This window comes from Canis lupus, chromosome 4, assembly GCF_011100685.1.
Source record: "Canis lupus familiaris isolate Mischka breed German Shepherd chromosome 4, alternate assembly UU_Cfam_GSD_1.0, whole genome shotgun sequence".
Classification (NCBI taxonomy): Eukaryota; Metazoa; Chordata; class Mammalia; order Carnivora; family Canidae; genus Canis; species Canis lupus.
Genome location: NC_049225.1, coordinates 83,613,719 through 83,638,838, shown reverse-complemented (window position 1 = coordinate 83,638,838; position 25,120 = coordinate 83,613,719). Strand labels below are relative to the sequence as shown.

At 37.0% G+C, this 25,120-nt stretch overlaps 1 protein-coding gene across 2 annotated transcripts in view; it reads right to left on the bottom strand.

Annotated features, from left to right (window-relative positions):
* Positions 1–25,120, bottom strand: part of CDH12 (cadherin 12) — a 1,036,190-nt gene that overhangs the window by 660,982 nt on the left and 350,088 nt on the right. The gene's annotated exons all lie outside the window — the stretch shown is intronic.

The following is a 25,120-nucleotide window of genomic DNA, read 5'->3' as shown; positions in this document are numbered from 1 at the left end:
ACCATATGACCAGAATATCCTATATGCCACCAGTCAGAATGAGAGGTTACAGGTGATTTTCACTTTTCACTTTTTTAAATTGGTAGAAGCTGGGTATAAACTGTATTCTAGTAAGAAATGGCAAAAACAACAACAACAACAACAAAAAAAAGTCCTATACCTGCCCAGGCACATACTAGCACGCAAATTGCAACACAGTGTTTCAGTCACTTATCTTCCTGTACAGCACATAATTTTGTTTTTTTTAATTATTTATTTAATATTTTATTTGAATTCAATTTGCCAACATATAACACCCCAGCACATAATTTTGTCATGGGTTTTTACAAGTCGGGCCTGGCTACCTGTGAGGTGAACGTGTGTGCAAAGAGAGAGGACAGATCCCTAACCCTAAAATTACCAGTTGTTGTGAAGAGACACTCAGAGCAATGTAGTCCAAAAGACTTAAAGAGGCCATCTCCATGGCGAGCTCAATATTCATCGATGCTGGGGCCACTCCGCCTGTAAAGAATGTTCTTAGGTTATCCTGGATATGTAGACAGAAGAGCAACTGCAACAGCATTTAAATCAGCTAGAACTATCTTTAGCTTCAGCAGTGGCAGGCCATGCTTTTGCCACTTCAAGCCATGAAATTGTTTTGAAATTGTGTGACAAGAATTAATATACTAACAGACATGTAGGGCAGAGTAAAGACAGATAAAACTGCTATAATATAGACCCCTAGATAATTCAGGATCTGCTTGGGAAACAAGAATAGCAGGATCATGACAAACTACACTAAGACCAGGTAAGGCTAGCAGCGGCTACAATTTGTAGCCTCCGACCACATATTTTAGAACATTTGGTGAGCATTTATAAAAATAAAGAGACGTCTTGCAGATAGCACATGCACCATCATTAGGAATTCTATTTTAATCCACAAAATACCTTCTTCTACACATTTAAATGATGTACAAATAGATATGTTCAATATGATTATACTCATTCTGTTTTCCTCATCTAGTTGGCCTATTTGGACGCCTATGTAATTGTTGAAGTACAAGAAAATTATCAGAGCCACTGAGAAAAACGTTTACGGGTGAATAATTATAGGAAATATTTGTTTCAGTAAATATATGGGTGAGTTACATTATAATGTCAGTAAAACAGCATCTAGATTCGTTGTGTCTGAATTTTACAGTTTTGCTAAATGTATTCATGTTATTAATTCTATAGTCAATGAAATAAAAGATTCATATTAATGAATATAAATTATGAAAACAATAACAGCGGTCAGTAAAAAAATTTTTAAAAAACTCCCTGAAAACACTCCGGCATTTTCAGACAATTTTACTGCGTAAATTTCTATGCGCAAACAAAACAATCACTGTTTAATTTAGATAATGTTAAATAATACCCTATCAGTAAAATATTGTGAGACCTTTATTGCAACCTGGAGAAAAAAAGATTGTTCTATGATGTTTCCACTGGTGTTACACTGAACTCCACCATAAATCACAGAGCATATTACGTTAGACAACATTGTATTACAGCTCGACATCTCAATTTAGTAAAGTGCATCACTGCTACACAGTCAAGAAGGAAGAAAGTGTAATGCGTTGTTCTAGAAAGAATTTCTACTACCTCTGTGTACACACATATTTCATAATATATTGAAAGCTTTTTGTACGGACTGTCAAAGTAAATTTGTTTTCTAGGGCTCCACTTCTAATTTTAACATTTACGTATTTTGGAGTATTACGAAAACCAAGGCTAATGACCTTACTCTAATCTCAAGCAAACGCAAAACAAATCAGCTAACCTACTCGGGTTTCATCTGTGACACAGATAGATGGATTAAATAGGCCTATCCACCTCCCTGTCTCTATACATACCCATTTTGAAAATGGGATTGTAAGGTGCTTCAGATGGTCACGCGTTAGGAGACCACTTTCGCAATTTAAATCACACTGACTTATTTTGAATGGTGCATGCCCATTTACGAACTGTCTCATATAGAATATATGTGAGAAGCAATGTCCTGAGGAAAACTAACCTTGGAATTCTTGTAATTAAAATACAAAAACAGTCACAGGGCAAAACTGCCCAGGGAGAATTAGTGTGAAAATTATTCCTAAAGGTTATCTTTTGACTGTCTAGTGCATTATTTACTGGATCTCCCTGTATAATACAAGAGATTTCTTTACATAATTACACAACAACTTAATAGTTTATACAGAGGTATATCTCTTTTGAGAAGCTATTCTGTGAGTATAAATGCATTAATTAGCTGTCAGCCCATTTTCTCCTCAGTGAAGGGACTTCTTCCCTTACTGAGGTATAACTGGTATAGCATTATATTAGTTTCAGGTATATCACATAATAATTCTATATTTGCAAGCACTACAAAGTGATCACCAAGATCATCCAGTTACCAGCTTGTCACCATACAACTGACACCCTTTACCCTTTTTGCCCAACTACTAACCCCTCTCCCCTCTGAGAATCACCAGTCTCTTCTCTATGTCTATGTTTCATTTTATGTTGTTTGTTTTGACTTTTAGTTTCCACATATAAGTGAAATCATGCAGTGTCTGTCTTCCTCTGCTTGACTTATTTCACTTAGGAGAATACTCTCGAGGTCCATTCACCTTGTCACAAAATGAAAATCTCCACTCTTTTTATGGCTGAGTAGTATTCATTTTGTATATATACCATTTCTTTTTTTTTCTTTTTTTTTTAAGTTTTTATTTATTTATTCATAGAGACACACAGAGAGAGAGAGGCAGAGACACAGGCAGAGGGAGAAGTAGGCTCCATGCAGGGAACCTGATATGGGACTCAATCCCGGGTCTCCAGGATCACACCCCGGGCTGCAGGCGGTGCTAAACCACTGGGCCACCGGGGCTGCCCATATATCCCATTTCTTTATGCATTCATCCATCAGTGGGTACTTAGGTTGTTTCCATAGCTTGGCTATTGCAAATAAAGCTTCAATTAACATAGGAGAGCATATAGGGGATCATGTATCTTTTTTAATGTTTTGTTGTTGTTGCTATTGTTAGTTTTTTCAAATTATTACCCTGAAGTGGAATAGCTAAATCAAATGGTCAATTCATTTATGACAAAAGAGGCAAGATTATATCCTGAGGAAAGGATAGTCTCCTCAATAAATGCTGTTGTGAAAATTGGACAGCCACAGGCAAAAGAATTAAGCTAGACCACTCTCTGAAACCATATGCAAAATCAATCAATCAATCAATCAATCAAAGTGGATTAAAGACTTGAATATAATACCCCAAACCATAAAACTCCTAGGAAAAAAACAGAGAGGATAAGTTCCTTGACATTGCTTCCGGAGATAAAGATTATATATATATATATATATATATATATATATATATAAATAAAATAAATATATATTCATTTAATATTAATATTTATATATTATTATATTATCATATTATTACATATTATATAATATGTATTATTAATATATTATATATTAATATTTATATATTTATTTAATGAAAATATATATGATATTTATATATCTTTTTGGGTATATATATATTTTTAAATCTGACTGCAAAGCAATGGTAATGAAAGCAAAATAAACACGTGGAAGTACATTGAACTAAAAAGCTTCTATCTGGCGAAGGAAACCACTAATAAAATAAAAGTGCAATCTGCTGAATGGGAGAAGATCTTTGCAAATCACACATCCAAGAGGAGGCTAATATCTAATATATACAAAGAACTCATATAACTCAATAACAACAAATCCAAGGACCTTAATAGACATTTCTTCCAAAGACATTCATTCATATGACCAACAGGAACACGAAAAGATGCTCAGCATACTAATCATCAGGGAAATGCAAAACAAAACAACAACAAAAAAACAAAACCACAATGGGATACCACCTCACACCCATCAGAATAACTTATCAAAAAGACAAGATAACAAGTACTGGCAAGGATGTAAAGGGAATCCTTGTGCATTGCGATGGGAATGTAAATCGGTACAGCCAGTCTGGAAACAGTACCGAGGTTCCTCAAAAAAACATTTAATAAGAATAAATCTCTTTTTAAAAGAATATTTTCAGATAATACACTACTCTTAGAGTTTCTAAACTATACCATTTTCCTGAAGATGATCTTAGTAAACAGCAGTTCCCTTTTCTACTTATGTTGCATTCTAAATTTGGGACAAAATTATAATAAGTGGCAACACATTCTAAGGCTAATAATATAGCCTATTTAATAGAGAAATATAAAAATACAGTTTTGAAAATGACTTATCAATTAATACATATTTTGATCAATGTTTCAATAGTGGGTTAATTCATATAAATTATAGTTCACCCAGTTTTTAAAGAGGTAACTAGTCTGGAGGTGGTAAAGGTATTTATAGAAATATAAATACTGGGGATCCCTGGGTGGCTCAGCGGTTTAGTGCCTGACTTTGGCCCAAGGTGCGATCCTGGAGTCCCAGGATCGAGTCGCACATCGGGCTCCCTGCATGGAGCCTGCTTCTCCCTCTGCCTGTGTCTCTGCCTCTCTCTCTCTCTCTCTCTCTCTCTATGTCTATCATGAATAAATTAAAAAAAAATCTTTAAGAAATATAAATACTCTGTGAAGGACTAAATGAAGGACTCAGCAGAGGACTGCAATCATGAATGGTGCAGCAAGTGAAAATACGGCTCTTGAACACCATATTTCCCTCCTGGGAACCTTCTCCCTCTGCCTCCACTCTGCCCATATGTCTCAATAATTAACCTTTTTTGGGGTAGTTTTTACAGGTAAATAACTACACTGGGTCTGAAGGACTGAAATAATTTATTTTGCTTATTCTGTCAAACAACTTGCATAATTAATTTGATCTTGAATTTGAACTTTCTTTGAGCCTCTTTAATAAATGTCACCACACTTCCTGAATCTAGATTTATGAAAAAAAAAAAAACCTGACTTAATAGTCAACTTATTATTTTTCCTTTTAACCTGCCACTCAATATACTCCCTCAACTTTAAAGACTTCAACAATAAACAAACTATGTCAATTAACAACAACAAAAAAATGCTGGCCTAGATGGTCTTGTTAACGTAGCTTAGACAGTTTTCTTATGCACATAGATTTCTCTCACTTTTGTTCCTGCCATAAAAGTAATATATAAAATAAATATATAATAATAAGTGAAAGTAGGGGGCACCAGATGCTTAACCAGCTGACGTGACTTCTGCTCACATCATGGTCCCAGGGTCCTGGAATCCAGTCTCACATTGGGTGCACTGCTCAACAGGGAGCCTATCTTTCCCTTTCCCTCTGCCCTTCCCCACCCCCACGTGTGTGTGAACTTTATTTATTTAAATAAATAAATTCTTTAAAAAAACAAAGAAGGTAGAGTGTGTGAAGGACATCATTGTAACCCTCTTCTCTAATGCTCCTGCAACACTTCCATAGCTCGTCTACCTTATATAATCTGAATCTTCACAGTGTATTTTTTGTGTATCTAGAAATACAGCAAAAGCAGTATATCTAGTGCTTTCTAGTTTTAAAACTTCTAGAAAGTTAGAGAAATTAATTTTGGTCTCCCACCCCCCATGTGATGTGAAACACATAAGAAGAGGTTGACTAGAGGTGGTTGTAGCCCCGCTGCTGGCAATGTCTCACCTTTTAGATTCTCCTCTACTTCACCGTATCACATCCGACCAGCTGTGGGGCAGGGCAACTACTGGGAGGCAGAAGGCAGTAAATAAATATCCCGGATTCCTAATCCCTCAGTGAGAAAATTCTGACGCAAGTTCCACAATTTACCTCAGAAGGTTGCCAAAGAGACTACCCTTCATGGCCATCTTCTCCCTGCCTCAACTTCCCACTGCATCATAGTGCTTCCTAGAATTGCCTCTCCTCAAAATTATTTGATCCCAAATCCATGTCTTGAGATTTGTTTAAGAGAAACCCAAATGTGGACATTTTTGTTTTTCTCGTGGAACCCTTGACCAACTGCACCACCCAGGTGCCCCTTTTTCTTCTTCTTTTAACCTGTATTTCACCAAACACATATTAGCGTAGTGATGTATATCCAAATGTTCTGTAAACTTTACTGTAATTAATTTGTTCAATATGGAGAAATCCTCTCCAAAACTGAACTTAACACGTTTAAGTTTTGTATTAAATCCCCAAGATATCTTTGAGACCTTGAAACTGGATTTAAAAATGTAGATAGATAGAAAGATGATAGATAGATAGATAGATAGATAGATAGATAGATAGATAGATAGATGATAGATAGATAGATAGATGATAGATAATAGATGTCACACACACATATATGTATCTTTAGGTATATAAATATATTGATTAACAAAAGGAGAGTGTTGTGAAAAGTTTTCCAAATAGTGTTCTGATAATAACTCCAGGTTTTATATTAGAGAAGCAATAAAACAGCTTTTAGTGGCTCCTATAGGAATATCTACTTTTTGTTAGTATGTGCTCCACCAGTAGTGCAAATTTTAAAAATTTCTTACATCAGCAAAACAAACTATTTCATGAATCTCAGAGAGGGATGTTTTGCATTGAGGCAAAAGAAGCATCACAATTTTGTGTTCTCTATTTTCATTACTCAGGTGTTTTTGTTTTTGTTTGTTTTTTGTTTTTTAATACAAAGCATTTCGGTTTCAAAACTGTGAAATCACTTGGGGATGGAATAAAATAAATTGATGCCTGCTGACAGTCCTGAGGATGTAAAACAGTGGTTTTCACCTGCTGTGTCTCTGGGAGATGAATGAGGATAGCATTCAGATATGTTTCTGAACTTGTGTAAAGAAAGGCCCTTTTAAGAGAGGACTTGACAAAACTATAGTTCTGTTTCTTGGATCTATTTTCATTCTTCCAGAACAAGTGAGATACAGAATTTACTTAGAAATCAGATGAGAAGAAGGGAAGCCGGAGTCTTAGCCCTCACACTATTTAATTGAAAAGCAAGTATCATTTTCTATGTATGTTAATGTATAAATGGAGTTGATGTTAACCTGAGACGCCGGCAAATCCAATATAACAAGCCTTGCTTTTTACAGTTCTAAAATGAGTTCAGAGTAAGGATTTCAAAACCTCGTTGCTGTCTGGAAAAAAAAAAATCCCCAGTGTAAAAGAATTAGAAGGAAAGGAACCTTGCATACACAATTATGTCCCACCAAATGCTTTTGTGAAAAGAATAAAATAAGTATGAGGTTTTCTTGTATTTAGGTAATGAGAAGAGACAGTCCCTTTTGATTTGATTACTTAATACTGGCATGTTTCTGTCAAATAAATTTTCAAAGAAGAAAAAAATACAGCTCCACCAGTAATTATTTTAGTATTAAATGTTAAAGAAAAAAGACATTGCATCTCATCACATATATTAGACTTTTTAGCAACTTGATTTTGTTTCGGTAAGTTAGACTTGCATGATATGAATAGGATATATGGCATTTCCTTGAATTAGTTCCTCTGAGGGATGAATCATATTTAAATGATTAGAAAGCCAAATATTTATTATTTAGTCATTTTATGTTATTCGGACCCAGTGTGCTCTTAGCATTGAGTCTCTCTCTTTAATCTGTTTTAAGAATATTGGTCTGAAGAGCTTTTATCCAACTTCCTATTGCAATATCACTTACGAATTATTGAATTTGGGTGCAGACACATTTACTATTTAACACATGAAATGACATGTCATGTCAGAACGGAGAGGGATTGTCTTCATTTTTCACAAGTATTTGAAACAACTCTAGCTGAATTTGGGGACCAGGAAGCTGCAAGCGCAGATTGAAGTAGTATCTCCTTCTGTCCTCAGGTTGACTCCGCCTACATCCTGTTCCCGAGATGCTCATGTCTCCATTTCAAAGAATCATAAAACTCTTGGAAACACTTAGCTGGACATGCAATTGACAGCTTGGGGTTCAAATAAATTTAATAAGTTCTCAAAGAAAGTAAACAGTGCATAAAAGGAAAATTACAGTGCAAAGCGTTTTTATTGTATTTCTTTAATCTTATGCTGACACTCTGACCGTAAACTCTCATTAGCATAGGTTTTTAGGCATCTTAAATTGCAAAAGGATTTATGTAGGGTTCAAAGAGCCATTAGAATCCGAAGTACAATCCATTTATTTTTTTTCCCAGTGCCTTAGTAATAAGTCAAAGCCTTTTACATTAAATTGTTATTTTAACATTTATGTGGAAAATTAGATTGAAATAAAGTGTCTTGCAAAATGGTGCATGTTATAAACACTGGATAAGTTAAGCAGCGAGAGTTTATCTGTGTTAAGCATGTCAGGTCTATGCAGGTGTGTGGTGGGGTTGATGATAAATCCAAATATGACATAGGGTGTAAGTGTTAAGAAATGTGCTTCACAATGTGTAAAGCGTGCTGATGCTACACCTGCATCTGGTGAAGTACACACACAAACATTTACTGACTACCAATCGCCAATCAATAAGTAACCCAAATTTTGGCAAAAAAAGGTCTGTTCAACCAAAATTTACCAAAGCAAATGTTGTCACTTTCTATTTCTGCACTAAAAGAAAGAAAGAAAGAAAGAAAGAAAGAAAGAAAGAAGAAAGAAAGAAGAGAAGAAAGAAGAAAGAAAGAAAGAGAAGAAAGAGAAAAGAAGAAGAGAAAGCAAAAGAAGAAGAAAGAAGAAAGAAAGAAAGAAAGGAAGAAGGAAGGAAGGAAGGAAGGGAAGGAAGGAAGGAAGGAAGGAAGGAAGGAAGGAAGGAAGGAAGAAAGAAAACCAAAGAAAAGCAAAGAAAAAAAAATCTTTGTGTTTGATTATTATAACGGTTGTAGCAGCAAATATAATCTCTCCATGAAAATACTATTTGGTCAAATAATTTTCTAGGCTTTGAGAACTATTTTGAGAATGCATATAAAAATTGCCCTAAACTATATGTGGTTTTAAAAAGATGGGAGAAAATTGGGAGGTACCAATGAAATGGAAATACCTTGTGCCCTGACTTTGGGAAATGAGCCCTGATAAGGGAGGGACAAATGCCCATGCTGATCTTTAGAGCAAACACCATTGCTTTGAGAATCTTTTGAGATGGTATTTCTAGGTTTAAGATTTTCAAATCGACTTTCAGGTGGATTGTGACTTACCCTTAAATGGTGCCTCTTGAGTGCACTTTCTGTACAACGGTTGAAAGTGACTTTGACATAGCATGACCAACTCAAGACCTTGGAATAATGATGCCAACTGAGGTATCTTTAAGAAGGTAGTTTTTTTTTTTTTTTTTGGTGCATAGCTATTACACTTAGCTTGAACATAATTATTTTTCGATATTACAGCAATTATATTAAAAATACTAGAATTTGTATTTAAAAAACATTCCCGTCATAGTGGCCATACTGACTGCATGGATTAATTCTTCTGCAGTCCCCTCACTAAGGTCCTTAGTCACCCCTCATTTGTCCTGACTTGGTATCTGTGTGTCCCAAAACCAGCAAGAGGAAAATGGGCAGAGTTATATTAAACAGCCTCAACAAAGCACACCGCATGGCAGCCTGTTCTGCTTGTGAATGTCTCCTGTCAGCTGCGTTATTAAAACACACAAAAAATGCAACAACAAAATAGCAGACATCTACAGCACCATATTATCCAGCAGTGTTTTTGCCCACCCCCACCCCCCGCCCTGGGTCTAAACTGTTGAATACTTATACTAATTAATTTGGCATGTAAGTCTCTCACAATATCCTAATTAGGGCCTAGATCCTGAAAGTGCATCTGTTCACTTTGCTTATCAACAGAACACAAAGAGAGAGAGGAAAAAAAAAAAAAAAAAAAAAGATTCTGAGAAGCCTCATTCTTTTTTGCTTTTAAGAGAATCACAGCCATGTTTGTGTTACAGAATAATTAATTGAAAGACATATAACTTGTACAAATACTTTCAGGTTTTTTCCTTTAATATGTCTACTTGGCAGTCTGCCCATAATATCTATTGGGTTTTCTGCTTTCAGTAGTGGCATTCATCGACTCTTCCCCTTGAATGGAAGCTGGAGCGTACCTGAGACATCAGCCCAACCCACACAATTTACAAATAGGCCTTGGATGCAAAAGCCTTGGATGCTAATGACTTCCCTCACCATTGCAGAACTTGCAAAACAGCCATCCATAGGGGTCCAGATCCAAGAACTCACCTTGACCTGATGTGTTTTGTTTTCCAAATTTCCATTCTCATTGCTTCATAGATTGTTGTTGTGTCTTGATGGCAAGTGAAATGAAATTTAGAATACACCTAAAATAACAACAACAACAAGTTCCTTTCACAATCACCAAAGATCCTGAAGCATTGTAGAGGATCGTGGGGGATTTCCAAACATCCTGAGCTCTGTGGACCCCCTCTCTCCACTGGGTGCTCAGCCTTGCCGGCTGCCCTCAGCTCTGATGTCCTTCCTCAGGGCGTTGTCACTCTTGAGTGAGGCAGCATGCGCACATACCTGGAAAGAGGTTTGCCCACAACAAGAGCTCTGTAAGTATGACTTTATTTTTTATTTTTTTAAAGATTTTATTTATTTATTCATGAAAGACACAGAGAGAGACAGAGGCAGAGGCACAGGTAGAGGGAGAAGCAGGGGGAGAAGCAGGCTCCATGCGGGGATCCCGATGTGGGACTCCATCCAGAGACTCCAGGATCACACCCTGAGCCAAAGGCAGATGCTCAACCACTGAACCCCCCAGGCGTCCCTAAGTATGACTTTAAATATGGCTTTCCTCCCTCCTTTTCTTTCCCAAGGCAAAGAAAAATGACCTGTTTTGGATAACCAAAGTATATCATTTTCATTCTGCAGGATCCCTGATTTCTAAAGGTTTTTGTTTGTTTGTTTGTTTGTTTGTTTTTTACTGTTTTGTTTCATACACTGATGAGATGGTCAATTCTTTATTCAAGTAAATGAGCTAAGAAAAAGCACGTAAATCTATAAAGAGTTCATTCCTAAAAACATTTTTAAGAATTTTTTTTATATTTATTTATTTATGATAGTTACACAGAGAGAGAGAGAGAGAGAGAGAGAGGCAGAGACATAGGCAGAGGGAGAAGCAGGCTCCATGCAGGGAGCCCGATGTGGGATTCAATCCCGTGTCTCCAGGATCCTGCCCTGGGCCAAAGGCAGGCGCCAAACCGCTGCGCCACCCAGAGATCCCCTAAAAATATTTTTAGACAATTTTTTTGTATCATCTACTGGTGATTGCTTTCATGACTTTTGAATATCTGGACATACCTATATTTATTTATAAACCCCCAACAATGAGTTAACCTTACATATGAAAAACTTAAACATTTTTTGAATTTCTTCTAGCCCCCTCTTATTCTGTCCAACACAAGTTTGATGTTTCTGTCAGTCCTGTTCTTCTATTGGTGATCTCTGTCACATTAAAAATGTATATGCAAATATCGTTTCTCATTATTTTGTGAAGTTTTAGTGATTTCTTTTAACTCTCTGAAATTTGCCCCAATTTTTTCCCCTTTAAATTTTTTGTCCATTTCACTTTTATTTTTCCCATATTGATGAAAATACCATTTAGATTCCTTGTAGCAATTCTAAACATCTTATTTCATTATGACAAAAATGTAATTTAAAACAATGAAAACCAGGACACATGGTTTCACAACTTTGCATACTCAATTTTTTGGTTTTTAGATATTGGATGAAGGAACGCAGATGGATACACTTCCTTTCCTAGCTGCTCATTTTCACAAACTTGGCCCTAAAATGTTTCTGTCTTCCATGAGGTTTCTTTGACTTTAGCTTTTCCTTTTATTGTTTTAAACATTTATGATTTAAAATCTAAGAAACGAAATTCAAATTAATCACTTAATTTAGGAGAGTTCTTCTGGAATATCTCTTAACGTAATTGATTAAAAATATAATTATTTTCTGCATCCTTTATTGTCTCTCTTTCCTCTCGGGTCAAGATTTTTGTATGCATATTTTGGCATTTTTCTGGCGTTCCTCAACTTGCTAATTTATTTAAAAAGGAGGGACTGCATAACTGGCTCATCTTCCCTCTGTTGAGATGGTAAAAATGTTTCCCACTTTGATCTCCATATTCTGATTTTTTTCTGTGTGTGTTACTTTCATAAGAAAAAATAAATTCAATCCCTCCCAGTTTCCAATTTCTGTAAAGTCATCAACGTTTCATTTTCTTCACTGGTACAGGTTTTTCTTCTCTTGAAAATCTATATATTTATTTTAGCGTTAGGAGAGACCGGTCATGTCAATATCATTTTGCTTTTTATTTATTTATTTATTTTTTTTATTAATTTTTTTTTTTATTTATTTATGATAGTCACACAGAGAGAGAGAGAGAGAGAAGCAGAGACACAGGCAGAGGGAGAAGCAGGCTCCATGCACCGGGAGCCCGACGTGGGATTCGATCCCGCGTCTCCAGGATCGCGCCCTGGGCCAAAGGCAGGCGCCAAACTGCTGCGCCACCCAGGGATCCCTCATTTTGCTTTTTATTTTGTCATATTCACTTTAATAAATGGAGCTTGTATTTTTTTTTTTTATTCCCGTAAGTCCCTTTCATTTTTGCGTTGTCACCTGTTATCAACAGTTAAGTTACAGTGGTGGAATAAATGTCTTTTTACCCTACATATTCTTATGATTTCAATTTTAGAACACTCTATTTCCTACTTCTTATCAATAAAAAGATTGATCCATTCATGTTTCCACTTACCTTAAGATATCTCTACTTGGTAAATATTTAATATTTGCCATTCATTAGTGTATGCAGTAGGATCAAAGCACGAGTAATGCCCAGTTCCCACCTTAGAAGAGCTCACCCAGATGTGATTCTTATGCAAAACTCGACACACTCCTAACTTGAAATTTTATGCTCTGTATGCAGTTTGGAGATCCTGCATTCCAGATTCTATTTAGGTCCCTCTTGACTTCCGTTTCCTTTGGCAAAAATTGCTACTCTCATTTTTTCTATAAAACTCACTTAGCTCAAAGTTGGAAGTGAATTTTTGCCTATTTGTATTAGATAGCCTTCATATTCTGGGAACTCTCATATACAATGTGAAATTCCCACCAGGCTGAAAAATAGGATAAAGAATTACTTTCAACTTCCTGAGGTTAAAAAGGGGGGGGGGGGGGGGGCGGGGGGAATCGTGGACTGATTGTCTTTTTGGAGATCTAGCTCTGCTGCCTTTAATCATTATTTGTTTGTTTGAATTTACATAATTATTTTATATATATGTATATATATATATAATTATTTCAAATTAAGTTATAGTAAGTTCCAATTATTCATTAGGTTAGAATATTCACTATTGAACTGATGAAGGGAAATGAGACATTTGACTACAGAAGGGGTTGTGCCTATGTGTGGGTAAGGAGAACAAGTTTTCCTGGCTACCTGGTCTTAGTCTGCGATACCTATAACTTTTATGAGACTTAGCCCACTGACAGCAACTCAGCCCACTTTTTGAATGTTGAATGTCTCCAAATATGGCCACTTTTTATCAAAGTCACTTTGAAACCCAGAAAGGTTAACAAGGATACTGACAAATGGCGTTGTTTAAAACCTTTATTTTTCAAACAAAGGAATTTATTTTTGAACCTAGGGATTTAACATAAATAAGTTTAAATCAATTTGGTGTTTTCTTCATTTTTAAATGCAAAGTAAAAGAATGATGTGAGACGTCCTAAACAGCCAAAACGTAGCATTACCGTCTGTCTTTTGTGTGTCTTGCCACACAGCAAAATACCAAGTAGCCTCTCACCTCTGGTGTACCAGGAGAAGACTATTAGTTATGCACAAAACAGCATTCTACTCTAGGAAGCATATAATACAGTTTGCGGTTTAAGACTAAATAAAGCAAGCAATTTTCTACTCTCCAAAAATCCACAATGCAGAAATCAACAGTTCCCTAAAGCACTTTAATATAAAATAAACATCTTTATAAGGAAGATAACCCCAAATTTGACAGTTGCAGCACATTACATCATTTCCTCGGTCTTCTTATTTTACAAAGATTTCTAGAGGAATTAATTTTATTTTATTTTTTTAGGTTCCTTTGAGATCACCTTAAATTTGCAATATTATTTTTGCTATGACTGTTTTTGTTTTTGACGTTTCATTAATCATACGGTAGGTGGGGAGAAAAATGTTTCAATTAGGTCTATATAAATAAAGCAAGCTGAAGTAATTTTAAAGGTGCTTTTATCAGCCCAAAGACTCCTTCATCCACACAAATTATCACAAAAGTACAGGTTTTCAAGGGGAAATACCCTGGAGAGTAACTGGCACGTACATAAGTACTAGATAGTATTTTCAGGTCATATTTCTGACTTCGGTTTCAAGCAGTCTATGCAATCCAAGATAAAAGACAAAAAGGCATTGTTTCAGAAAACAAGCAGAAATAAAACAAACATTTTATTGGGGCTTAAAAGAACTTTATGGATTGCATCATATAATATGGAAAAATATGAAAACTACTTTGATTGATAACCTTAGAGGTTCTCCATTGTTTAAGGCCAACGATACTTGAGAAACACTATTGTCAAAAAGCATAATGAGATACCAGTGGCGCATGCTAGGCTGGCTTGTCCTTCGGTGTTGTATGCACAGCTCTTAATTTTCATACTGTTAAAATTTCCAGAAGGACTGAGTGGAAAACACGGAAAGTTATCCATGTGGAATATTACAAACAATTAAAAAGAAATAAAAGCTAGCGTCACCAAGCGCCTCTGAGTATTTGGTTAGTTCTTATTTTTTTTGGAATGAAATAAAAGTACTCGCAACCCTATTCCAATTTCAAATTGGAAATCTATGTCCTTTGACATTTTTCTGATATAGGTTCATGAAGTAAAAGTACCATGGAGTCAAGAATTTTTACTCTGCCGTTCCTTTTGCTTTTGTTATTTGATTTCCTTTTTATCGGGATTTTTATACAGCCTAGCCAAGGGTTCCTATGACCTCTAAGTTGTTTTATGGGATAAAGTTACTTATCTGCCAGTTTCACTATCAGGACTGGAAGGATAACCTATTTATTTTTATTTGAACAACAAATCTACAGCTAGTTCCCCAGTACTGAGAACTTCAGGGCTTCAGGGAGTCTGAAGAGGGGTGTCAGGACCCGAGGGAAGGAAAGAAGGCAGTGCAGTCACGTAAGCCCTGGAGAACAAACCAGAGAGGCCTGGCTTCTCTTTTTTTCTCTTTTTCCATTACTAAATACCATTTCTTTAAATAATATTTCTATTGGGGCCCCCAGGTGGCTCAGGGGTTCAGGGTCTGCCTTGGACTCAGGGCATGACCCTAGGGCCCTGGGATCAAGTCCCACGTCTGGCTTCCTGCACAGAGCCTGCTTCTCCCTCTGCCTGTGTCTCTGCCTCTCTCTCTCTCTCTCTCTGTATCTCTCATGAATAAATAAATAAATATCTAAAAAAATTAATATTCCTATCACTTTACATAGTTGTCCATTGCTTCACTATAGTATGATGGAAGGATGAACTCAGTTGCACCTCTGCTTTCCCTATTACATTAAAAGAAAAGGTTTCCAGTCACTGTTTTGTAAAATGACAATCCTTCCTTTTCCTTCATTCTTTTCTCCTTTTCAAGCCTTTGATATATTAACTGCACATTCCTGTTTTAAAGATTCTCCTGAGTACATTAATGAGAGATTATAAATTTCTCTTCAGTTTCCTAAATTATCATCTTGAGTACTTGGATTTTCTCTCTTTGTTTATTTTTGAGTGTGTGTGTGTGTGTTTGTGTATTTTTTTTTTTTTTTCAAATTGCAGGCGTTCGGGATCTCTAGTCACTTTTTGTTCGCTCTTGATGTCTAAGAAAGAAGCCACACAAAGGCTACCTCTTAGTGGGTGAGGACTGTCTGCTGCAGACTTCACTTTGTAGTTGGCCGCCCAGGAGCCAGTCATGTCCTTGGGAGTCCTCCCAGATGCTGGAAGAAAATGGCTTAACGCACCTTTGCTCCAACCATTTCTTTTTATGTGTTTTGTAAGTCCCCCCCCCCCCTCCCTGCCCCTCCCCAGTCGCTAACAGTCTTCTTATTCCTTTGAAATAAGTGCTTGGCTCCTGTCTCTCTGCGGTTCTGATCCTCCCTTTCAATTCCTCTTCTCTCCTCTGAGCATCATTTCCACCATTTATTGTAACCGCTCCCTCTGCTTCAGAGGCCTTTCTGCTTTGTTTGGTTTTCAGCCTTATTGAGGTACAATTGGAAAATAAAGTTGTATACGTTTAGGTTGTACCAGGTGCATTTTTTAAGGTGCGCAGACATGATTTAATACAGGTATACACCGGAAATGATGACTACAAGCAATTTAATTAGCAGATGCATCCCCTCCCGGAGTTACCTTGATGTGTGTGTGACGATGACAGATAAGGATCTACTGTCTTAGCACATTTCGGGTAGAGGATACAACAGTATTAGGCACCAGGCAGTGTATTTGATCTCCAGGAATCATCCTAAACCTCAAAGTTTATATCCTTGACCAACATCTCCCCGTTTACCACACCTGAGATCCTCTGACAACCATGGTTCTGCTCTGTTTTTCTGGAAGCGTGACTTTTTTAAGCATCCACATGTAAGTGAGATTGTAGGGTCTCTGTCTTTCTGAGGAGCCTGTTTTGCAGAAATTTCTTCTGCTTTAATCCTGTGCATATGCTCTCTTCCCTGGCCTCTGCCAACCATGCTATCTTTCCCATGAGCTCGTTTTTTTTGTTGTTTTGTTTTTGTTTTTTTAAATTCTGCTTCTTGTGTCTCCTCTTTATTCTCCTCATGATTATGGGGTTTTACTACTGTTTTTCCTTTATTCTAATTGGAGTAAAGCCTTAGGAACAGTGGAAATAAGCTCAGTCAGTCATTGCAAACTTGGAAGCATTTTGATTTTTTTTAGGACATAAATAAATTTGACAAAGATATTTAATTTATAAACTGAATAATAATAAAGAAAATTACATACTTGAAGTTGCTATCAATTCTGTTTCAAAAAAAAAAAAGTCTGTTTCCCAAAAGATTGGGAATGATTAACTTATATCAAGTACACTCAGCTGATCTTCATAATGCAAGCTTCTAACTTGGTGTATTATTGATTATTTTTCGTAATTTATGTAAAAACATTAAGATATGTCATTGCCAATGATTGTGCTGTTAACTATAATTCAAGTTAGGCCCAAAGGAAATAATGCAGATGAAATCTTGGCTTGAGTGTTCTCGAAGTTAGGAAGAGATTGCCCACTGAAATGGACTTTTATACGTTATATCCATGTTCTTGTTACTTTTTCGTTTCTCATTCTCCCATAGCCTCTTTTTGTTGGTTTATATGATCACTTCCAAATTCCTCTTTTCTTTGGGAGGAAAGCTGAGAATGCCTTTCTACGATATATAAAAGAATTACAATCATCGTTCAGGTTTCTATTCCAGCAGGACCTCCTGGGTGATGCCATCGTGGCCTCTCTCTACAGAACAGGGCGTGTTTCATCTGCTGCCTATTTTACCTATTGTGGAAATTCAATTGTTATATTCTCATATTTCTCTCAATGCATTTATAAATTTTTATAGGAAATAAATGGACTTTTAAATCATTGATTCCTGTTTTTAAACTTAGTTCTCTCTTGGTTTGTGTGAAAATATACGTATTAAAGAATGTGCATATCTGTAGCACGTATATTGTCATGAAAAGATGCACTGGACAAGTTAAGTAAGCAAGGGAGATTTTATTAGAGACCATTGCAGTAGAGGAGAGAGATTAAATCCAACGTCTCTGAAAAGAAAGGTGGGAGGACTTTAAAGACAGGGTTGAACTATTGGAAAAGCACTGGAGACCTCAGAGAGGACGTTGGTCACTGTGATGCAGGTATCTGTCTGTCAACTGGCCCTTAGAAGTTAGGCTTCTACTCCTACGGAGCATCAGTGATAAAGGCTCTGTCTTTCTTGATGATTGAAATTCAAGGGGATGGTTCCCAGGCCTCCAGAAAGTCATTTGTCTGTTATAACACTGGGAAGAGACTAGAAGGAGATTTACATCTCAAAAGGTAGGGGAGAAATTTACAATTGCAAGTTTTCTGAAGTAAATGCTTTAGGAGAAGGGAGATCAGAGGGCTTATAGTCAGAAAGAAACCTGTCTAAAGTCAAGCTGAAGGGAATGTTAGGGCTATCTCTGTCAATATTTTCTAATAAGAAATCTGAACGAAAACTATATATATATATATATATATATATATCATACAGAGTGTATCAGTGAGAGTATCAACTCAGTCTATATAAATTCAGTCATCAATTAAAATTCTAAAACAGCCATTGGTTATTTTTTTCTTCAAATATTCTTGTTTACTCCCTATGATCTCTGATGAGCAAAATGTGAGATAAGCTCCTTGAAACTAGGGATTATATCTTCTGTCCCAAAAATCCAAACCATGAACTTCCTGTGCTGGGCTGTGGGGTATGAGTGCGTACCGTCAGATGTACAGTGTGCCCATTCTAAGCTACTGAAACAGAATTTCCTTTTGCAAGAAACTAGTGTCACACTGAATGGGACTGAGCAATATTGACTCCCCTTGATGTGCAAAAGACATTTTTTTAATAGGGATTTCTGTCAGATGTGATAAAACTTTATAAGCTCTACCTTTCCTCTTTCCCCTGCTTACCTCCTTTTCTCAAAATTAGAAGCAAGAAGGAGCTCAGAGACTATACTCCCAACAGTAACCCCTCACAGAGGGAAGGCAAAGCCAAGGAGACAGGTTACAAGAAAACTTTAATTCCTATTTTCTACTTAATCTCAGAGAAAACCTTACAGGTAGGAATTAGATTTCCTGGAATAGAGCATTATGTTGAAACAGAAACATTAATTAAAAAATCAACTACATTGTAAAATGATCATTTTCCCCAAAGCACATTTTTGTGGTTTCAATTCCTATCCTAACCTTCGAGGACATTCACTATCCTACATGTGTCTTCATTCTGGTTCTGGCTGAACCAGGGAGCTCCATTCTGATTTTTTTTTCTGTTTTTCACTTAACACATTTATTAGCTTTAGTGCTATCTCTTTATTTATGGGCCAGTAGGAAATAAGACACTTATATAGTGGTTTTAAGTATTATTTGAGGATTTTTTGTTGTTTTTATAAATATTTTTTGAGAGAGATATTTGTGACACATCTGTTTCTGAATGCATTACATGGGAATTTAAAATATATTTAGAGCAGCCCAGGTGGCTCAGCGGTTTAGTGCTGCCTTCAGCCCAGGGTGTGATCCTGGAGACCCGGGATCAAGTCCCACGTGGGGCTCCCTGCATGGAGCCTGCTTCTCCCTCTGCTTCTCTTTCTTTCTCTCTGTCTCTCTCTCTCTTTCTCTCTCTCTCTCATTCTGTGTGTCTCTCATGAAAAAAAATAAGTAAAATCTTAAAAATAAATAAAAATAAAATAAAATAAAAAAATAAAATATATTTAAACATTGCTTCTTCACGGTGATCCATATTATCTGCCATTTTACAAACTGTCCTGCAGCATTTAACATGAGAATTTACTAATATGCTACTGAATACAAGCCTGTTAATAATGTTTCTTCACAGGGAAATTCAAATCATGTCCAATCTCTTCTTACAAAGATTAGCATAGCTAAAAGTTCTCTGAGTTTTTAGATGATTTAATGTCAAATACACTTGGGCACACACATGGTAGGCTTATAAAACACAGCGGTAACCTATTGCACTTAGAATAAAATTGATCTGAATTTTTCATGACGGCCTTCAGAAGGCCATGTGGTGTGATTTCCTTTCTGAACTCATTTCCTCACTTTTCCCTTTGTTCTCTCTTCTCCAGCGACATTGGCCCTGTTACACTCCATTGACATACTCAGCCAACTTCCTCATCCTCTTCCTCTTTTCCATCCTTCCATAAATGTGAGCTGATTGCCTTTTGTGCACTCTGAATTGGGGCTATGAGCACAACTGATGTTCAGCTGGTATGCATCTGTGTGGCTTTGAAAAGGACTTCCTTACATTTTGGTAAACAACCGCTGCCCACAGAAGCCCTCATCCCATTTGCTATTCCCCTGGAACCTCCTACTTCCCCTATTATCTATAAACTTAAAAGTGTAATGCGTGTCCCAGCAGGGGTGGCTTGGACTCTGCTTCACTGCGGAGGACAAGAAAATTCCTGATTGCATGACAACCATGTCCAGCCACCCATTAAATGATCCCACCTGCTGGCTTCTGGGCTTCACCACTGCCTTCTTTTACCTTGGAGAACCAAGCCATGTACACCTCCCAAACTTCACTGACCAGATTGGGTAGGAGCATGGACGGGTTGGGGAAGAGAAGGTCATCTTCTTGTTGGTGTTAGGTACCAAAGTGTCTGTCCCCACTAGTTGTTAGAAATTTTGAACAGCACCCCAGAAAGATGAATAACAGGCACCTAGTGCCTTTATATGAGCAGGGAAATAGATGTATTAAAATATACTCACTATACTATTATGTTCCATAGAGTTTTGTGTATTAAGCAGGATCCTTAACCCAGCCTTAGATGTAAAAGAAGCAGAATCAGAAGAAATGCCCCTTAAACAAAGTCCCGAAAGGTGGCAGCCAGGAAAGTTGGGTGTGGCATGGAGGGGGTTGACGAGTCCTCCTATGTAGAGCTCCAAGGGGATCATAGCCCTGGCATCTTGGGCTAATGGAAAATGGTTCAACGGAGCAAGTGCTGGATTTGGAGGGAAAGGATGGAGGCGAAAGTGAGAACTGAGGTGTTGAGACCACGTGCGTCCAGGTAAAGATGTTTCCCAACCTTTTTCTCCATGTCTCAGCAGTGTTCTTTCTGGAACTCAAATCTGAGCAAGTCCCTGAACTTACAAACTATTTAAGTCACTCCTCATTTCCTGAAGGTCAAATCCAAACCCTCCATTAGAATCGTATTTACAAAATTATATCTATCTATAATCTCCATAGCACATATATAGGATAGAGGATAGATAGATGATAGATAGATAGATAGATAGATAGATAGATAGATAGATACAGATGATAGAGATAGATAAAGATAGATAGAGACAGAGATGATAGATAGATAAATATAGATGATAGATAGAGATAAAGATAGATATAAATGATAGACATAGATGATAGATAGATATAGATATAAATGATGGATAGAGATAGAGATAGATATAAATGATAGAGATAGATATAGATATAGAGATAGATAGATACAGATAGAGATGATAGATTGATAGAGATAATAGATAGATATAATAGAGATAGATATAAATGATAGAGATAGATGGTAGATAAAGATAGATAGAGATAGAGAGAAATAGACGATAGATAAATGACAGATATAGATAGATGGATACAAATAAATATAGATGATAGATGATAGATGGATGGAGATAAATGATAGGTAGATAGAGATATAGATGAAAGATGATAGATGATAGATGATAGATAGATGATAGATAGATGATAGAGGAGGACTGCCTCTCTTTCTATGTATCATAACATTTAAAAGGAAATATTATGATAGTAATATCATAGGAGCATTGACCCTAGAGCCAGGCAGCCTGAGAGGACTCCAGGTTGTGTCTCTGATTGGTTCTATGATGTAAAAGTCAATCAGCCACTCAGCCCTCATCTATAAAACACAGATAATGACACAACATGCAAAGTGTGTAGGAGACGGCTTGACCCAGAGCCACCAGGCTCAGTACACGGTAGCGACTACAGGTTTTACTTCAGTTATAGGACTGATACCGTAGAAATGGTTACAGTTACAAGGGAAAGACTTCTCTCTTTTTTTTTTTTTCCCCTGAATAACTATTCCATTGCATATAATATCTTGTTCCAGGTATTACATAGTGTAGACAGCCTGGAAGGCAGGAAGTTGTAAGGGCTAAATTTAAAGTCATGTCACTCAGGTAAATTAACATGTTTTAATAACTTCCTACATCATCGTAATAAGCCTGAAGCAGCTCCAGAATGTGTAGGCTGCGACGGGGGAGGCAGCCCAGAAGGAAACTAGATAAAGTGTAAACAATTCCTGAGATTACAGGCAGTTAATGGAATGGCGAGAATAAGATTGTATCCTCAATTCCAGAGGACACCAGGAGATCATTTAGGTAAATTAGACAGCTAGCAACCATGTCCAGGTAATAGAAAACATATTGAAGTACTGATATTAGTCCAAGTTGTTTCTATCTTCAGAATTATCTACGCAGCGCTCATCAAAGAAAGAAGCTGTATTCAAAATAATCTGTGACGCGGCCTCAAATGTTCTTTACTGCAGAGAAAACCTGATTGCCTCACAACCTAAAAGGAACAACTAAGCTAAATTACAGCTAGAAAACTGCTTCCCTGTATCGTCCCAAATTAACCTCTGTAAACAGTTTAGTATGCTCAAATATCACAAGGGACATAACTCCACACTCATTTGAATGTATTAGCATCTATAACAACCCAGCGAGGGCATGGAAGCAGGTATTTTGTAGCCCAGTATCAGAAAAATTTAAAAGTGTCAGATTTCCTCATCACTCTTATTTTTTGCTACCTTTACATATCCCCCTTTCCATGGAGGCTTTATATCAGCTCCTTTCCACCTGTTTCTGTAAAGGGCAATCAATGAACCAATAGGAAGAGCTTCAATAGCCATGGCCCTAAATATCAATATATCAATGTTTTCACTTGAGATAGTTTTTCAGTTTTTTTTTTTTTTTAATCCTAAAATGGCCCATGTTCCAGGAGGGACATGAAAATCGTACCTCCTAGGTCTGGATTAGCCGTGTCTAAAACCCTGGTAGGAACTATCAATGTTTCTCTTTAATGGAACGGGAGGGGCATGTTCTCAGCATATTAGTACAGGTTAGTGACTGAGCCAGCATCACGCTTTTATGTCGTAGCAATTCAAACCATGTGTCAGTGCTCATAAGACAAATCTAAGTCTTTTATAGAATATGGTTTCAGATTATCAATATGCCTCGAGGCTCAGAAAAAAGTACCTGACTATAGATTCCCACAAAATAAATAAATAAATACATAAACAAACAAATGCATAAATAGTTTCTACTATTTCCAGAAATTCAAAATCTCTCCTTTTTACTGGCTCTGAGCTCAGTGTGTGTTCAGAAACAGGCTAGAACATATTACTGTTTCTTGTTCTCCGCCCTCACCTTTTTTTTTTTTTTTTTTTAAGAACTATTGCTTGAATACTTATTTCTCCAGAAAGGAAATTTAACTGTTGTTTCATTTGATTTGATCATTTCGGTCTTGAATCGTTCCTCCTCTTGCGTTGCTGTATTTTAGGTTCAGAGTTCAATTAGGTGAAATTATGGTATTCTCCCGTGGTGAGCGCCTTTTAAATAAAATGATTTAACCAAGGAACTGCTTTGTGAGTGATCCTGTTTATCTCAGCATGCATCCCATTTCTCTCTGGTTTAGACAATTAGAGACATAACAAAGGCCTAGAACTTCCATCACTTCCACCAACTACACTGCTTAAGAACATCAGGGTTCAAATTCCCAACCCCCTCACTGTCTAAGTGCTCCTGTTTCCCTATACAGTTAGTAGTTATGCTGGGCATCTAATTCAAAGCAGGGAGCTGATGGATAGTGGTTCCCCCTCACTGCTGGGGATGCCTCCCTGGGTGACACTGTCTCTAGTCCTACGACACATTTTTTAAAAAATGATGAGAGGGATCCCTGGGTGGCGCAGCGGTTTAGCGCCTGCCTTTGGCCCAGGGCGTGATCCTGGAGACCCGGGATCGAATCCCACATCGGGCTCCCGGTGCATGGAGCCTGCTTCTCCCTCTGCCTGTGTCTCTGCCTCTCTCTCTCTCTCTGTATGACTATCATAAAAAAAAAAAATGATGAGAATAAATCTATTCAAACATGTCAGACATTATGAGGTCAACAACAGATTTTTCTTGGGAAGGAATTCTTTTTATTCTGACCTAATATCCTTTCCCCTTTTTAGTCTTCTAATTGTTTCTTTCAATTAAAGTCGCTGCCTTGCCAGTAAGGTATTATGCTGGATTGGTAACATAAATTTTGTTTATAGTTTTGCTTTGATTTATTATTTATATATGTACCAAATCCATTGTTTTGTTTATGCATTTTGCTATTCTAAGAAAACTCAAGATGAGGGAGACATAGTCCAAAGGTTGGACTGGAAATATTCTGACTACATGTTTAGGTTTTCTTACCAAATGCCTGTGACAAAACAAGTATGGGCTGACATTTCTTTTCTTTTTTATTTTTTTTTATTTATTTTTTTTTAAATATTTTATTTATTTATGACAGATACAGAGAGAGAGAGAGAGAGGCAGAGACACAGGCAGAGGGAGAAGCAGGCTCCATGCACCGGGAGCCCGATGTGGGATTCGATCCTGGGTCTCCAGGATCACGCCCTGGGCCAAAGGCAGGCGCCAAACCGCTGCGCCACCCAGGGATCCCTCTTTTCTTTTTTAAAAGATTTTATTTATTTATTAATGAGAGACACACACAAACACACACACACACAGAGGCAGAGACACAGGCAGAGGGAGAAGCAGGCTCCATGCAGGGATCACGACGTGGGACTTGATCCCGGGTCTCCAGGATCAGGCCCTGGGCTGAAGGCGGCGCTAACCCGCTGAGCCACCTGGGCTGTCCTGTGCTGACATTTCTATTAGAAAATGGGGAAGGGAAGAGTTTCAGCAAGTTTCTCTCCTGAACGCTTCTACATCTTGAAAATATCCTTTCTGACAGCACTGAAATTCACAGTAAAATCTATGAGAGCAAGACAGGCTGGGGTTTATTAGGCAACAATTAGAAATGGGGAAATATCAGAGACTTTAAGAAGAAAAGAGGGTATGTTTTACATACAAGCTAAGCTCAACTTTTATTCCGGGTAACACTATAGGATGCCTTAGAAGAGATCACTTCTTAGAAAATTTAGAAAGCATGAACGACTAATAAGAAGTTATTCCAATTCTAGACTAAATTTTATTTTCTTTTAAATATTATTATGATGTTTAGAGTTATATAGGTTATATGCTTATATAGCTTGAAGTTAAAAAAAAATTACAGATACATGTGCCTACCATCTAGCTGCAAAAGGAACACCCCCAGATCCTGGAGCCCTCCAGGATACTCCCCACCACTTCTTCTACCTAT